At 44.4% G+C, this 18,117-nt stretch overlaps 1 pseudogene; it reads left to right on the top strand.

Annotated features, from left to right (window-relative positions):
- The first annotated feature begins 3,229 nt into the window (after positions 1-3,229).
- Positions 3,230-15,880, top strand: LOC146341248 (vomeronasal type-2 receptor 26-like; annotated as a pseudogene).
- Positions 15,881-18,117: the final 2,237 nt, after the last annotated feature.

Here is an 18,117-nt window from a genome sequence, read left to right as displayed (position 1 = left end):
TGCAAAATGTAGGAACCAGCCAGATTTTCTAGGAGCCCACTTGGAAGGCGTAGATGACAGAGACTTCGGTATGCAAGTGAGATAAGACATCCTGTTCTTGCTAGTGTGTTCTGGTCTTTTTTCCCCTCCCTGCCCCACCCACTCCCAAGCATTGCTTAACTGAGAGGTGTCAAGATTTCAGAGTACCTGGGAATCTTAGCCACTGACCTAGGGGTCTTTCCTTCAATTGGTGGCTTCTAGCTACAGTTTGGAACCAAGGAAGTCAGAGGAGGAGTTGGCTGCTGGCTGCATAGCAAGCTAGATGTCAGTTATTAGGGTCAATTTTTCAGGATCCACTGACATTTGGGTGCCTAGATTTTTGCACCCTGTCTTCCAAGTATGATTATAATTGCACCCTTGCAAAAGCTAATGCTAGCCATAAAAAACACTCTACTTCTTCCATTAAAAATCCCAACAATTTGTGTCTAATTTGATTTTTGCTATTTTGTTTGTACTGTTACCTACATAATAACTTTGTGCATTTCAAAATGTTTTTTTTTTAATTTCCCCCTTATTTTGCGTACTTTTAATTGTACATTGTGTATATTTAAAGCTATTTAAATTTTTAGTGAAGGGGGCTTTTTGATGATTCTGAGGGAATATTTTAACTTACAATATAATAAACAAAAGCTATTCATTTCCTATGGTCATCCAGTGATGCTGGAATTAAACATTACTGGAGACATGGGGCTGCCACTGAAAACAGCAGCCCAGCCTTAAGTACCTGGTTGGGCAGGGACAGAAACAGGCTCAGGGTCCAACAGGTGCAGCTGGTCCTCTTCCCCACAAGCTCCTTCCCAAGCAGCCTGTCAGGGTGGAAACTGAGCCCATAGAGCCCCAGAGCAGTTCTGACTTTGAGGAAGAGCAACCACCCGTGGGAGAGGAGCTCGCTCATCGCTCACAGGCACAGCGGCAGGGAGAGATTCCTCCTGCCTGCATTCCTGAGAGAGATGGTGACCCTGGTAGGGATGGGGGAGAATTTCTCCCCGAAACTTCGGGGGGCCGAGTGCCAACGTATTCGGCCCCCCGAAGTAGTTTCGGGGAGAAATTCTCCGCACCCCCCCGCACCCCCCCCCCCAGGATGGGACTTACCTTTCCCGAATGTCGCTCCCGGTGGCGGGTCGCAGCGGCGGTTCGGCAGGGCTTCGACAGGGGCAGGGGCGGCAGCCGGTCTTTCAACCGGCTGCCGCCGCCGCCGCCATTCCAAGAAAAGTAAAAAAAAAAACAACGCCCCCGTGATAGGCTACGTGACGATTAACGTAGCCTATCACGGCTAGATTTGCAAAGTCAGCCGTGATAGGCTACATAAATCGTCACGTAGCCTATCACGGGTGACTTAAAAAAAAAAAACAGCGCGTGCGGATAATGGCGGCCCCCATAGGGAGCCGCCATTCGCGTTCCTTATTTGGTCGCTGTAGTCTATGTAAAGATTTACGTAGACTACAGGGACCAAATAAGGAACGCGAATGGCGGCTCCCTATGGGGGCCGCCATTTGCGTACGCGCTTTTTTTTTTTTTTAAGTCACCTGTGATAGGCTACGTGACGATTAACGTAGCCTATCACGGCTGACTTTGCAGATCTAGCCGTGATAGGCTACGTTAATCGTCACGTAGCCTATCACAGGGGCGTTTTTTTTTTTTTAACTTTTTATTTTGCGGCCGGGCGAGGCGAGGCGCCTCCTCCCAGGCCTGAATTTCGGCCGGGCAAGGATGGAAGCCTTCCCCCCCGGCCTGAACTTCGGGGGGACCAGCGAAGCGCCTCTCCCCCACCACGAAGCAAGCTGCGAGACCAGGTAAGTGGCTTTCGTGCACCCCTAGACCCTGGCAGCGAGAGAGCGGGGGATGGGGTCTTGCTGGACACTCGGCACAGACGCAGGGAACGGCGCCAGATGGAGGGCGCTGAGAGGAGGCGCTCTGCCTGCTTGGCGCGAAAACAACGGTCGCATCCCGATGACCTATGGGTAAGAGGGAGGACCTCTCCATAGCCCATAAGTTCAGAGGTTTCCCGCTCTTCTCCTTCAAACGGGACCAACTGCCTTACCTGGAGCTTTGGCTTCTCTACTATCTTTCCCCAGGGCTGTTCCTTGCTTAGTTGCTGCAAATTAGCATCTGAAAGAGTCATTAAGTTGTAAAGGAATAAAGCCTTGGAGAGAATCCTCTTCGTCTGTGTCTTGAGTTGGCTATTGGAGGGGACTGTAAGAGGCAGCTAGGGCGCTCCTGACACAGCCTCTGGCAGCCCCACCTTAAGTACCTGGTTGGGCACGGACTGAAACAGGCTCAGGGTCCAACTGGTGCAGCTGGTCCTCTTCCCTACAAGCTCCTTCCCCTCCTTCTGGCAAAGTCAAAGGTCTGAAAAGGTGGAGTATTCCTGTCTCAGACTAACTTATTTTTTACAATTTACATTTTTAAAAGCATTAAAACAGCAAGACACAAGCACAATATAAGGTGGCAATAAAACAGATTATCAAAATGAGTATTGACCTCTTGAACCTCCATGAATCCCTTTTCTTCCTGGGCCTCAGCACCTAATCTGGCCACTCTAAACATACTGAATTATTACAATGAGAAAAAGTAAAAAGGTTAATGTAAATGGGCAATATTCCAAGCAGTTTCTTGACCTTGGAGGTCCTGGATTCGACAACAAGCATTTTCAATTTCATTCATACCTCATATACACAAATATAGCCCTAGCAGTACTATCTGATATCAATCTTCTAAAAAAGGAGCGGGCATGGTTTGAAGCCTTCAATAAGCCTCTTCATTCCTTTATTGATCTGAAACAACAACAACAAAAACTAATGGTAAAGATATACATAACTAGTATGCACAACAGCAGGTGTAGGCAAACTTTTCGGGCTCACAGATACACTTGTCTATTCTCTCTCAATCTCTCTCTCTGAGCCCATGGATGCATTTCTCCCAGTCATTTGGGACACTGCATGTTTATTTTTAGGATTCTCTCTTTTCTTGACCCTCTTGCTGGAATTCTCTCTTTCTTGATCCTCTCCCCTTCCCCCCCTGCTGGGGGAGAGGAAGGACTCTTGATGGGCTCCATCAGGGGCTTTGACAGGGGATGCTGCACCTGTGGGCACTGCATTGCTGACCCCTGCATGACAAGATGGTATTCTATCCAGCAGATGTTCTTGCAACTAGAGCAGAATAGCATGAGAATGGTTTCATGATGCATAGCATGTCTCCCTGTGAAACATCAATTAACTCTGATTATAGTGTCGTGCCAAAGAATTACCAGCATCTCCTGGCCTTGGTGTTTGCTGTCAAAGAGATCAATGAGAACTCCAAGATCTTGCCGAATGTCACTTTGGGATTCCACATCTATGACAGTTATGTCAATGAAAGGATGACCTATCGGGCTACTCTGGAGCTTCTCTCTGCACAACGAATGTTTGTACCCAACTACAAGTGCAGCATCCAGAAAAGACTAGTGGCAGTCATTGGAGGCCTTGACTTTGAAACCTCCCTCCACATGGCAGCCATCTTAGGCATCTACAAGATTCCCCAGGTAAGATAAATATTTAGGGGGCTTACAACACATTCACCTTTTCCTTTTCTGTTCAGAAAAATGTTGTACTTCAGCCAGACCGAGGAGTAAAAAGGCCATTTTAAAGCAGAAAGAACATATTTGGTCATTATAATTTGATCCTAGTTGAGGATAACTTCCTTGTACTATTGCAAAATTGCAATGATAAAATATTTTGGAGTACGAAGAGCCATATCCCAAACTGGCATTAGTTCCAAAAGAATCTCTCCAAACAGGGAGAATGGGAATCAAAATGGGAAATACGGTTCTATATAAGCAAGTGTAAAGCGATGCACACTGGGGCAAAAAATTTCAACTTCACATGATGATGGGATCTGAGGCAGCAGTGACTGACCAAGAATAAGATCTTGGGGTTGTGGTAGACGGGTGTTATAATTTGATCTGACTGGAGGAAAACTTCCTTGTCCTGTTCCAAAATTGCAAAGATACAATATATGGAGTATGAACAGCCATATCCCAAACAGGCATTAGTTGCTGTCTAGCCTGCAAAGGTATAAATGCTACTGCACCAGTAGAGCTTTGGAAACACCTTGAGGATTGGGAGGCTAAAAGTTCACAAAGTTTTAGATGTACTGACACTGGGCAATAGGATATAGCTACGCTATATATAGCTACGCTACGCTATATATAGCTACGCTATTTGCGTTCCCCTTAGTTTCGCCGTCTTAGTCTACATAAATCTTGACGTAGACTAAGACGTGCCAAAATAAGGAATGCAAATGGCGGCAGCCATGGCCGCCACCATTTGCATATGCGTGTTGTTGTTGTTGTTTTTAAGTCAGACGTGATAGGCTACGTAAACATTTACTTAGCCTATCACGGCTGACTGCAGGGACGCAAATGGCAGCGGCTATGGCCACCGCCATTTGCGTCCCTGCTAGCCAGCGGCTGAATGTCCGGCTGCTGGCAGAACTGGCCGGCAGCTCCGCAGAATCCCTGCGGAGCAGAGCCGGCTGGCCAGGATTCCGGGGGGGAGGCGTGGAGCACCTCCCCCCCCCCGGCAAGGATTCTGGGGGGAGGGATGGAACGCCTCCCCCCCACTATCAACATAATCCGCGAACAGGTAAGTGACTTTCGTACATCCCTATCCTCAACCCTATTAAACGTATCCAAAAGAAATACATTTTTGGAAGAAAATGCTCAGGAGAAAATATTAAGGAAGACATGACATCCCTGGGAGTTCAGACTGAAATAGTTAAAACAGCTGAACTAGGTGGTTTTGCAAACTGGCCAAAAAAAGAAGTATACATTTGTCATGCTGAAGCTTACTACTACCTGTTTGAATATGTGGGGACTGGAGCATCCATTCTAATTGGCCGAGGGGCTACAATACATCATGAGCCAGTCAGCTGAGGTAATCTCATTCTTATTATGCAGATGGCTTGAAAATGCGATGGAGTCTGAAGTCCTATACACATTTACCTGGAAATAAGTCCCATTGAGCTCAATGGGCTTACTACTGAGTTTTATTTATTTATTTATTGCATTTCTATACTGCCCCATAGCCAAAGCTCTCTGGGTGGTTTACAGAAGTTAAAACATGAAATACAATATAAAAAGTTTAAAAGCCATTTACATAAAAGCACATAGACAATATACACAAACAACATATAACTAAAAACAACTTTGAACTATCAGTCATAACTAAAGACACATCCAGGACCGATTAAAACTCATGAGCTGCCAAGTGTAGAGATGTATAGGATTCCACAGTGAATGTACTTCCACCTCAACTATGACTTTGGTGGCTTCAATTAAAGATCTCATGCCCTTCTGGTGATTGACATTTGCCTTTGTAGTCAAGTTGCCCAAATGAATGAGAATGGTTAATAGAACCATGTCGCTAGATGGAGCAGCCCCTTCAGTTACCATCTGGAGAACCAAAAAGTATTATTATCTGGGGGAATATGTCATTTCATGTATTTGTTGGGAGACACAAGACCCCTGTAAAGAGTTCATTCAAGAGGGAAGGAAAACTCTTGAGCCTGGGGTGGGACACCCTTGCTCATGAATTAAGTTCTGACCTTTGTTGGCTCTTTTCACCACACGTGCTCAGTTCTTAGGCAAGCAATGCTACTGCTGGCATCTCAGAGGAGGGAGGTTGGGCAGGTTCCTTTGGAGAAGGAGACTAGGAGCTGCCATCCTTTCCATTGCATTTGAATCTCAGAGGTTGGGGATCAGTAGTGCTGTTTGCTTCTTGCCACACTTCAGCCCTGAGCCTCATAACTGGAAGAGAGAAGATAGGCTAAGAGCTACCTTCCCTCTCGGATGTGCCTGTGCTACCACTGTGAGTTACTGAGGGAGAAAAGCAGGTGCAATCCATCATGGTGCTGAGATTAACAACGTAATGATGTTGAAGTTAAAAAAAAAAAGCAGGAAACAGGACATGTCTCATGGAACCCTTTTGAGGGTATTACTTATAACTCCTTCACTGCCTTTTGGGGGGTGGTATCTGTGGACTAGCTAGTTGCTTTTGAGAGCTATTTTGTGGCTGCTGAAGTGACAGATGCTTGGCCAATTAGCTGCCTTCTCAGCCTGTTCCTTCCCTGCCCAAGGGCTTCTCCATACAGGACCTATATTGTGTGATCAAGATTGGTTACTCATGAAGTTTGTGGGTCCTTTACACAACATCGTCAACCTCCAGGGCCCCTCCCACAGTTTATGACCTTTATCCCGCCATTGTATTATTTTTATTTATTTATTTATTCATTCATTCATTCATTCATTTCATTTCTATACCGCCCAATAGCTGAAGCTCTCTGGGCGGTTCACAAAAATTAAAACCAAACAACACACAATAAAACAATTTAAAATATATAGAACATTAAAACCACAATAAAACAATACAACCACAATAAAACCTAGCAGCAGTGCAGGAGTTTAAAATACAGATTTAAAACAGCAAAGCTAAAAATTTAGAAAGCTAAAATGCTAAAATGCCTGGGAAAATAAAAAGGTCTTCACTTGGTGCCGAAAGGAATACAATGTAGGTGCCAGGCGAACCTCACTAGGGAGCTCTTTCCAGAGCCGGGGTGCCACAGCAGAAAAAGCCCTCCTCCTAGTAGCCACTGCCTCACTTCCTTTGGCAGGGGCTCACGGAGAAGGGCCGCTGATGATGTAAATGCAGAGAAAGTCCAATTTTTATCTAGGAAGCACTTATGAAATGCTTTACTTGCTGTGTACATCCGTAATGGTGCAATAACAGCAGGATGTAAAATGAAACATAGAGTACTTACCAAGAACTTGCCAAGAAAGACAAGTAGCCCCTGTCAGCCTGTGTAAGGAGCCACCCTTAATCCCTCAAAGAATCTGGAAGCAGAAGCCCCGGTAAATTGTGGGATAAAAGGCCTGGTGAAGCCCCAAGACAGGGAAGAGAAAGGAACCCTGTGTGCCACTTTGAACTGAAGATGTCTTGTTCCCTGCCACAGGGGGAAATGAGAAGACTGTGAATAGTGATCAGCTTATGGACGACCATGAGGGGAGAGGTATCTGAGTGCTTAGGTGCCTTTAAACACACACACACACACACACACACACACACACTGCTATACAGTACTCAGCTGTTCCATTACTCTTGTTTATAAACTTGCTCTGGGCAAGGGCTAGAAGGAAGTGGCTTCATGATTGCCACAAGAGCCAGCCAGTCAGTACTCTTCACAGCCAGATGGGGGTGGGTAGGGGTGGGTTTTGTGATTCTCACAAGAGCCAGCCAATCAGCATTTTCCACAGCCAGCCTCTCTTAGAAACAGGAAGAACCAGTTGCTACTGATGTTGGAAATGTATACATCTGATCAAAAGGGGTCAGTGAAGATCAACAGCAAGCTCACTGCTCAAGCTACTTAACAATCTAATCTAAAACAGTGATATCGTCAGATTGCCTTGCTCATCCTGAACAGTTTGGCCTAGCAGGAGCACTGGGGCTCAAATACAATTTCCTGGCCATATCTGTAATGAAGATTCATATGTCCGTTCCCTTTATCAGATCTACGGAATATTCCTCTTTATTTCCTTTCAGCTCAGTTATGGCTCCTTTCCTCCAGAGGATGCCGATCAAAGACAATCCACCCCCTTCTACCGGATGGTCCCCAACGAACTCTGTCAGTACACTGCCATTGTTGAGTTGCTTCTTCACTTTGGATGGATGTGGGTTGGAGTCCTTGCTGTGGATAATGAGAGTGGAGAGAGGTTTCTGCAGACGTTGCAGCCTCTGCTTTCCCAAAGAGGCATTTGCTCTACCTTCTCAGAGAGAACTCCAAAAGCTGCTTACTTTGCAGAAGATCAGGTCATTGTAGTCAGGTGGATCCAAATCTATCGAGTTATTGTGAAGAGCAAAGCCAATGCTGTTGTTGTCTATGGAGAAACCAAGTCCATGTTCTATTTGCGATCGTCAATAACACTAGGTGAAATGGAATATGTGACTAATATACCTGTAGGCAAAGTGTGGATTATGACTGCTCAGCTGGATTTCACAGCTGTATCCTATCAAATGAGTTGGGATATGCAAATCTTCCATGGTTCCATCTCCTTCACAGTTCATTCGAATGATGTGCAAGGATTCAAAGCATTTCTTCGGCTCAGAAATCCATGCAGGCCAAATGGAGATGGCTTTATCCAGGAGTTCTGGGAGCAAGCATTTATATGTACTCTGGACAAACAGAGCAGTGAAGGCTGCACTGGGGAAGAGAAGCTGGACGGCCTCCCTTCAGCAGCTTTTGAAATGAGCATGACTGGCCACAGCTACAGTGTCTACAATGCTGTCTATGCCATGACACATGCCTTACATGCTATGCACCTATCCAGGTTGAAACACAGAGCAATGGCGAAAGGGGCAAGACTGGAGCTTCAGGATCTGCAGCCTTGGCAGGTAATGCCTTTCTTTCAACATGGCTCTACCGACATGAGAAGGATAATGACATGCTGTGGCAAGAATGACAGTCCCTTGCAAACTACGCATACTCTTTACATGTTGGATAAAACTGTTTTCCAACTAGAGAGAGCATTCCATATCTTGGAGGTACATAACTCCCTGTTTTTCCAAAGTTCAGAGGAGAGTGTGAGTCCTTTTGTATGAGCTCCTGGCTTTGTCTCCACTGAGGTAGTGCTAGAGACTAAAGGTGCTTCCATATTAGCCTTCCATCTCAACATTGCCCTGGCACATTCATGAAATCTTAGGGAGGGGGTCCAGCCATCGTCGTCTTCCACATGTAGTCCTCCCATATATTCCTTCCAACTTTTTTTCCTATTGCACAAACATCTGTTAAGGAAAAAAAAAGATGGAATTGCTGCACAGTGCCTCTGATTGCTATTACTTGGAGCCCTCTGTCTGGAAGCCCCCTAAGAGGGTAGGACATAGGTATGTTTTGAAGCTGGTCCTAACCTCAGTCAAGCAGCAGAAGCTCCAAGAGAGAAGGGGGGCTCTCACTCCTAAAGACAGGCCAGCATGTACAAGATATAACTAATGATGCTGCCAAATGTTAGTTACCTTATTGGCCAAAACTCATCTGTTCATAATGCTCACCTTTGTAGTAAGCCTGGATTGATGCATTACTAATTCGCTATTAAGTTTGGAACTGATTGTGAGCTTTGGAGCATGTGCAGTAAAGTAGTACACAGATCCCCCCAAAATGTTCAGTCTTCCTACCACCTAGACCCCTGCCAAACCTACTTTAAACAGACTCCTTAGCTGTTTCCCTCATTGTTGCCACTGCTACCACCACAACTCTGGCTCTGTGAGGAGGAGGAGGACCCTACAGGATCCATCTTCATACCAGAGATTGGCAATGGTGAGTAGATATCACATGACATCATCATGAGGGCAGGTCATGTGAAAACAAGCTATCAGAAAGGGGCATAATGTGGTGACACATGTCGTCACTACATGATTCCAAATTACAAGTCCCAAGATGACCTTGATATTGTGCATGTGCAAAAACTCGTATACATGGAATGCAGTGTCATATTAAAGGAGAATTCTCATCTCAGCTCACATGGACAAATTCATTACTTTCCAAGCAAATAACAAATTCACTTGGAGTATGTTTGCCCATCACTAGATATAATTCCTCAGAAGCACTCACAAATCAACTCCTGCAGGACTGTTAGGCTGTGAAGAAGGCTAACTTTAGCAGGGACACATCTACCTTCAGCCACTGTCTCCCACTTTTCATCTTATGTTCCCTTTCTCGGTCTTCCCATTTAGCCCTAAGGAAATTTGCATTAGAATTTTCTGGATCCCATCTGAGCTTTAAAATAGTTGCATAGGACTGCCCTGCCCTATGTTGAAGTACCCAGCTCCAGTAGGGAAGAAATAGGGATAACTGCAGTTTGAATAATTGTTCCTTTGTTTCTTCTTCTCTTTCAATGCAGCTCCACAGTTTTCTTAGAAGTGTCTCATTTAACAACAGTGTGGGAGAAACAGTGTCTTTTGGTGAGAACAGGGAATTAAACACTAGATTCGATATTATCAACTTGGCCACTTTTCCAAATAACTCTTTCTTGAAAGTTAAGGTTGGAAAGATGGGTCTGAGGACTCCTCCAGGCAAGGAATTTTCTATTGATGAAGACAAAATGGTGTGGCACAGAAGCTTTCAACAGGTGGGACATTATCCATAAATAACTGGAAGATTATTGCACCCTAGAGTGCTTCCGTAAGGATGGCTCCTAGTGCTACGTATCAAAAGACATGATGTAGCTATTCCATGTCTGCTGTCTTAATAGATTTGGAAATAAGAAATATGGAAAGAGTGGTATAAAAACACAGGTGGTTTAGAAGTGGAAGAGTATGATGGTTGGATGCTGCATAAAATTTCATGAATGAGGCAAGGCAAAATGCACTATTTTTTATATAGTATGAAGCACAGGTGGGACAAGGAACCTGCATTTTGCTTACAATTTATGCAGGCCTATGTGTAGCGAGGGACTGGCAGCTCCCTGCCAAATGGAATCTGCTGCTTACATTGCAAAGCTAATGAGGTTTTGTAGGTCAGGTGAGTGGACGTTCAGCCCAACATCTAACAAAGCTTTTTAAGAGGACGTTATGGGTAGGGATGTCCATCACGGGGAAATCTGTTTCGTTCTTGGCTTGACCAAGTTCCACGGTGTGCTCGACTTGGCTCATATTTGTGGGCTGAGCAGCAAGTTTTTCCTGAAATCCAGGAACTTTTTCCAGATTTTTTTAATTTGTGGAAATAGAGATTTGTGCAAATTGCAGGTGCAATTTGCAGAATTTGCGGCCACAATTTGCATAAGTTGTGCAAATTGCAGCTGAAATTTGTGCAAATCCCTATCTGCAGAAATAAACAAAACATGGAAAATCCATGAACTGGCCTGACTTGATGTAGATTGAATCGGGCCAGTTCGTGGAAAACAGATCGAAGTCGGGGGCAGGGGACAAACCAAGGGAAGCTTATTGAGCTCCACCCCGCAAATGGATTTCCTTATTTATTTATTTCATTTCTATACCGCCCAATAGCCAAAGCTCTCTGGTTTGGTTTCCTAGTTTTGCGAGGGTGAGACCTTGGGGTGGGTTTGTGAGACAGGTCAGGCAGATCTCAGGAGGAAAGGCCCGGCTGTTCAGATCCTGCAAGACTTCAGTAGAAGTAGTAGCGGAAGTCTGGCAAAATTTAGCATTTACCTTGTTTCTCACTTTGGTTGACTTGTCACTGGCCTGGTATTGGGGTTACTAGCCTGTGACATCTGGATTGTTCTGAGAGAAGAATGGAATGATTTTCTCTGAACTGATCAGAGAATTTCCAGCTTGGTTTGTTTTTTCTACTATCTGGTGCAGGCTGTTTAATCATCCAAATCCGTATCTCACAAAATCTGTCCCTTCTCACATGGGTCATAAGACATTCTTACTGTCAACAGTACAAGTTCATTGCATTAAATGTAAAAAATCTGTATCTTTCAGCTGCTCAGTCAGTTACATATAGCCAAGAAACCAGAACTCTGAGTTTCCTAACAACCATTATTTTCTCTGTTCTAAACTGCTTGTATGTTTATTTAAATGGACAGGTGCCACCTCCTTCTGTATGTAACAGAAATTGCCCTCCTGGTTCCAGCAGAAAAAAGAAGGAAGGGGAGAAATTCTGCTGCTATGATTGTGCTCCATGCCCCCAAGGCAAGATTTCATCTCAGGAGGGTAAGAGAAACAAGAGATTATTTTCAAACCTATGTCATATGAGATGTGCAGCTCCCGGCTTACCTGGCGAGCAACGTTGTGGTGGGGTGTTCTCCCAACAGGGAGGAGGGGAGTTCTGGGAGGTAGCAGCTGAGCTGCAGCGGAAGGGCCAAACATGCACCCACATAGGAAGCAGGCAGCCAATCAAGGCTAAATTGGCTCGGTGACAGCAGGGCTTTGCTGGTGGACTGGAGGGAAAGCTTCTCTCCCTCTAGTCTGCCACAAGCCCACAAGGGGAACAGGATTGGGCTCCCTATTTTCCTTTTCAAGTGAGATCCCCTTAAGGGGCTGTGAGTGTGTGTGGCATTAAGACTCTGCTCAGCATGGCGTTGCAATCTAGCCACACTCCAGGGTGACAGAAAGGGGCTCTCTTTAATGCTCTGCTCCATGATGCATCCCCCTGGCTCCTGTCCCCCACTGAGGTCTCTGGCAGGTAGGCTGTGGTGGAGGGATCAGGCAGTTTGATTAACGGATCCATGCCCTATGCCCCTACCAGCTCTATTCCAAGCTGAAACCAACAAACATTGTCACCAATTATTTAACCCATCCAAGCCTATTTGTTTCACCACCTCCGCATTCTGCCCCCAAGGGACTAGCTATGTGCATTACCAAGAAACTCCATTTGATGGAATGGTTCCACTTTTCCTTCTGATTCTGTCCTAGCCATCACCATTTAGTGTATTTAGAGATGTACTCAGTATGAGACTCCCTTGATGATGATACAGAGGGTACTGCTGGCCTAGAATGGTGCAGGTCTCTCTTGCCAGCATTTCCATGGCTTATCTAATATTCAATTAAAAAAAAAACAAACACCTGCCAGTTTAAGACAACTCTATCACTAGAGTTGTCAGAGAAATCCACAAAAGAACCAAATGGGTTTGGATTTTGATGAATCCGACTGGCAGATTCCGCAGCAGACCCACTTTTCCCCTGTAAGGAGGATTCTGCCAACTTGCGGACCATGTTTCTAACTTTCCCAATTTTGCACAAATTTCATTATAAAAAATATGCAATTTCTTTTTTAAAAACTGCCAAAATGTGCATTTCCCCATAGGCTAAAGAGAGAAAATTCATATTGGGGGGATTTTGCAAAAATCCGATTCAGACTGCAGAACAAAAGGTGCCTGACAATCCGTGAAACACAGATGGAATGGAATTAAGGCTATCTCATGTTGGTTCAGGCTCCACCAAGTCATGACACTGGAATGGCCAGTAATTGTACAATGTCACAAATTGTGCTTGCTTACAGCTTACCTTCCATGCATGTACCCTCACTTTTCCTTGGTCTTTCAAGCCCAAATCTAGATGGAGAGAATGGAGTGCCTGGGACTAAAAAGGATGCCCCACATTGTCCTGGCCTTGAATTGCCTTATGAAGCAAGTGAACCTTACTATACTGCTAGAGGAATCCTCCTTTGAATTGGCCCATGCCTGTTCCTTCGTTACATCAGTAGCTGGCAGGATGAGTTAAACAGAGGGGATCCCTCTTCTAACACCTTCCACTATCTTTATGCTGACTCAGCACAGAGGGGCTATTTCTGTGGCACTTACTAAGAGTGAAAGAAATTAGAGTTCAAGTTTCTTATTCTGGATTTGGAATTGTGACGTGATGAACAAAATAAAAATATTCATTCACTTCTATGTTGAAATTTCCAGCCAAGAACACAACTCTAGACACTGCGTGCTATGGTCCCAATCCATGTAGTAACATGTAGTTTAACCCTGAGAGGTCACATTCCATGACAAAAGGAAAAGGTATTGCACATAGAATCCCTTTGTGAACAATGGAGTACTGGCAGCGTTCTAGCGTTGGAACAGTACCGAGCATGCATTATATAACTGTGCCAGCAGTTGCTGCCATAGGCTTTAATGGGGCACGAAAACCTTAATAACTTTTGAATTGCTGCTCAGGACTTCACCAAACCAGTGAAGCATTGGCTTCCTCCAAAAGACTGCACAATGTAAATCAGTAGTTTTCAGAAAGAAGTTCAAATATTGGAGTAAATCCAGCCATTTCTACCGCTAAAGCTCTTCTAGAAGATGATTTCAATATCCACAACACGTGGAAACAACATTGGCTAGGAAACTGCCCTCCACAATGCCGAAGCTTGCCCTGCATCTTGGAAAAACCACCTGGATTTGACCAGCCCCGTGCGATATGGACAACCTTGAACTGAATTCGCACGGGTCATGGTAGATGTGCAGATGCCCTTTATAAATGGGGCAAAACAACATCAACAAATTGTGATTGTGGGGCTGAAAAACAAACTATCCAACATATAGTGACAGAGTGTCAAAACCGAGCCTACAATGGAGACTTTGCTGATTTCCTGGCCGTGACAACTGAAGTAAAAAACTGTATCTGTAACCTAGACATACGTTTGTAATATCCCTGCCTATATTTTATATTTTACATTTCATATTTATTATGCTCTATGTTTTTATTGTAATGCGATGTAAATGTGCCATGCGATAAATAAATAAATTGGAGTAAATAGGGCAAATGTGGAAATTTTCAGCACGTTTTGATGTGTTCTACCTGTGACAATGTTTATCGGATTGGTTTGAAACTTGGCGCAATCGTGGACCTCATTACTTAGGTTGTGAATCCATAGTTTAAAGTATAATGGCAGAAACCTCCCCACCACACACACACTCACATTAATTAAAGGGGCACAACACTCCAGTGCCCCTTTCATTTGTAAGAGAGAGAGTGCCTTTAGATCAATCCTCAATGTCTTATCTTACAAGAGTGCAATCAAAGCACTTGGTGAGGGTCTAACTTCTATCGCACAGACTTTGCACCGAGACAGTAGTTTGGCATATCTTCAGGAGAAGTTGGAATACCCACTCCTGGAGTGGGTACTGCACAGTAGCAGGGAGTAGAAGATATACTTGCCATCAGCTTCAGTGTATCCCATATTTCCCAAAGCACCCCCTATATGGAACCTCTCACTTGATACTAGACAGTCAATTTGTGAGAGACTGAAGGTGTATCAGCAGGGAGCAATTCTTTTCAAATGTTAGAAGGTTTCAATGTGTATGAGAACCTACAGTACATTTACAAGTGGATGGTCACAAACACGACATATAATGTTCAGTTAGGCATCATATTGTACATGCTCTGTATTGTAACACCTCTAGTTCTTCCACATCAATTCTAGCATGAGAACTGAGTCTGCATTTGTTCTTCCTTTTCTCTCCAGACATGGATAACTGTGTCGGATGCTCAGAAGATCAGTATCCAGACAAGGACCAATCACAATGCACTCCAAAGACAATAGGCTTCCTATCTTTTAAAGAGCCTTTGGGATGAGCTTGGTGTTTTTTGCTCTGTCTTTCTCTCTACTCACAGCACTGGTTCTAGCCATCTTTGTTAAGCATCATTATACACCAATTGTCAGAGCCAATAATCAGACCCTTACCTACATGCTTCTCATCTCGCTCCTGCTCTGTTTTATCTGTTCTTTGCTCTTCCTCAGCAGGCCAGAGAAGGTGACCTGCCTTCTCCGACAAATTGCTTTTGGTGTCATTTTCACAGTGACTGTTTCTTGTGTGCTGGCCAAAACTGTCACTGTGGTTCTGGCCTTCGTGGCCACCAAACCAGGATCCAGAATGAGGAAATGGGTGGGGAAAAGACTGGCAAGCTCCATTGTGTGTTATTGCTCCCTTATCCAAATAGGCATTTGTATTACATGGCTGGGAACCTCTCCTCCATTCCGTGATTCTGACATGCACTCCGTGATGGGAGAAATCATCCTAGAATGTAACGAAGGGTCAGTCACCATGTTTTACTGTGTCTTGGGCTACATGGGCTTCCTGGCCATTGTCAGCTTTGTTGTGGCATTTTTAGCCAGGAAACTGCCTGACAGTTTTAACGAGGCCAAATTTATCACTTTCAGCATGCTGGTGTTTTGTAGTGTTTGGGTTTCCTTTGTTCCGGTCTACTTGAGCACAAAGGGAAAATACATGGTGGCTGTGGAAATCTTCTCCATTTTGGCCTCCAGTGCTGGCATACTGGGTTCCATATTTTTCCCCAAATGCTACATTATTGTGTTCACGTCCATTCTGAACAGTAGGGAGCAGTTAATAAAGAGGAAATAGTAAAGAATGCTAGAGTGTAAAGGTTTATTTCTTTCATTTCATTTCATTTATTGCTCTCTGGGCAGTTTACAAATTATTATTTGATTTGATTTGATTTGTACCCCCTCCTAGGTGGCTTAAATGATAAATAAAACTTAATTAAAACATTAATTAAAAATGCATTAAAACACAATGAAAAACACAGCCATAACAGCATAAAAACAACATCCAACCCAAGAAACCTGCTTTCACACCAAAGACCTGCTTGAATAAATAGGTATTTGCCTATTTGTGGAAGGACAGCAGAGAGGGAGTGAACCTACCTTCCCTTAACAGGGAGTTCTACAGCCTGGGAGTGGCCACTGAGACCATTTTTCCCATTGTCACCAAATGCCCCTCTGAAGGTGGTGGTATGGAAAGAAGGGCCTCTTCTGAAAATCTTAAGATCCAGGCAGGCTCATATGGGAGAGGCAGTTTTTCAGCTAGCCTGATCCCAAGCCATATAGGGCTTTATAAGTCATAACTAGAACTTTGAATTCTGTCCAGAAACAGACTGGTAGCCAGTGCAGCTGTTGTAATAAGGGAGTCACATGTTCCGTGTAACCAGCCCTGGTCAACAGTCTGGCCACAGCATTTTGGGGCAGTGAAAGTTTCTGAACAGTTTTCAAAGGCAGATCCATATGGAGTATGTGACATCAGTCCAAATGGGATGTAATTAAGGAAAGTGTGGCCATGGCCAGATCAGACGTTTCTAGAATGGGTGCAGTTGGCACTACCTTCAGCTGTGCAAACACATTCCTGGCCACCACTGAAACCTGGGCATCCAAGTTGAGAGGAGTATACCAAAACTGTCAGCCTGAGTCTTCAGGGGGAGTTTAACCCCATTCAGCACAGGAAGCCACCAAGACATCCAGCAAAGCCAACAGGGACACACTTCCCCATCCAGTTCCCAGGGTAGATCATCCACCAAGGTAACCAAAACAGTCTGTGTCCCATAACCAGGCTTGACATCAGACTGAAATGGAGTTTCTTTCTTAGGGGTTTTCTCTAATGAAATGTTAATGCCTTTGACCAGGTGGGCCAATACACAGGACTTATGAATAAGCATGGATCATCATATATATTTTCTTCACAATTCTTAACAAAAAACCCAGAAAAAAGTATGATACAATCTTTAGAATGAAACATTTGGATTAAAACATTAGTTAAGTGAAAGGTCAATGTTCTCCAGCAGTATGTCTTGTGTGGGCACCTTTGGACTAGTATTTATGGGTCTTTGTTTGATTCACCCCACCCACACTCACGGGTCACACAGCAGATATACTTTCAGCTGATTGCTCTGTACTGTAGGCCATAAAAATGTCAAGATATCATGTGGCTACTCAGTGATAACACAATGAAGGATATGCATCATTTTTGATGTCTGAAACCTCAGCAGAACTGGGCTGCTGTGATCCTATTCTATTTGGTCCCAAAGTGAAGCAGACTTCCCTTTGAAGCCAACAGAACCAAAACTGCTCCTGAACATGGCTCTGTTAGTGTGTTTTGGATACAATACATGCCCAGAGACTTTGAGCATTTCTATACCAGGCTAAAATCCTGCAACTTTACTGGGGCTTTCTGCTTCTATTTTAAATGCAGGATCACAATGGGCTCTCTTTACACATGCTTCCCTTCCCCCCGATCTCTGTGTTCTATACGTTTCATTATACAGCCACTAGATGGCACTATAGTCTAGCTCCTCTTATCGCAAAGTTTCCTGTTTTCAAGAGGGAACTCAACACACTGTAATTTGATAGCTCATTATCTGTGATCTTTTTAAAAACGGCGTAAAGGTCCCAAAATTTATCCCATTTTTAGGAATGGTTTCAGAACTGCCTCCTTGAGAGATGAAGAGTTCAGCTTCTGTGGTGGAGAGGGTGCTGAGCCCCCACCTAGCCCCTGAAAATACTGGAGCCTAAAGACACAGGCCAGGCAAAGGAGGGGGGCTTGCTTACAGGGGAAGACTCCTCAGGGGCAAAGGCTTCCTCATTGTTCATCAGTAAGAGTTCTGCCAGAGGGCCTATAATTATCTGAAGCTGAACCTTAAGTTTTTGTGAACTGCCCGAACAGCTTTGGCTACTGGGTAGTATAGAAATTAAATAAATTGAGCAGGGCAATACCAGATTACCTACAATTGTTGAATGTGACAGACAGGATGGCCTGGTTTGGATATATCTCTGAACTATGATTTAGTGTGTTACATGCACAAGCCTGGG

Source organism: Heloderma suspectum, chromosome 6 (genome assembly GCF_057233095.1).
Source record: "Heloderma suspectum isolate Gila_16-S chromosome 6, 16-S_ref, whole genome shotgun sequence".
NCBI lineage: Eukaryota > Metazoa > Chordata > Lepidosauria > Squamata > Helodermatidae > Heloderma > Heloderma suspectum.
Note: the sequence above shows the minus strand (reverse complement) of the source record. Positions and strands in the feature narration are given on the sequence as shown.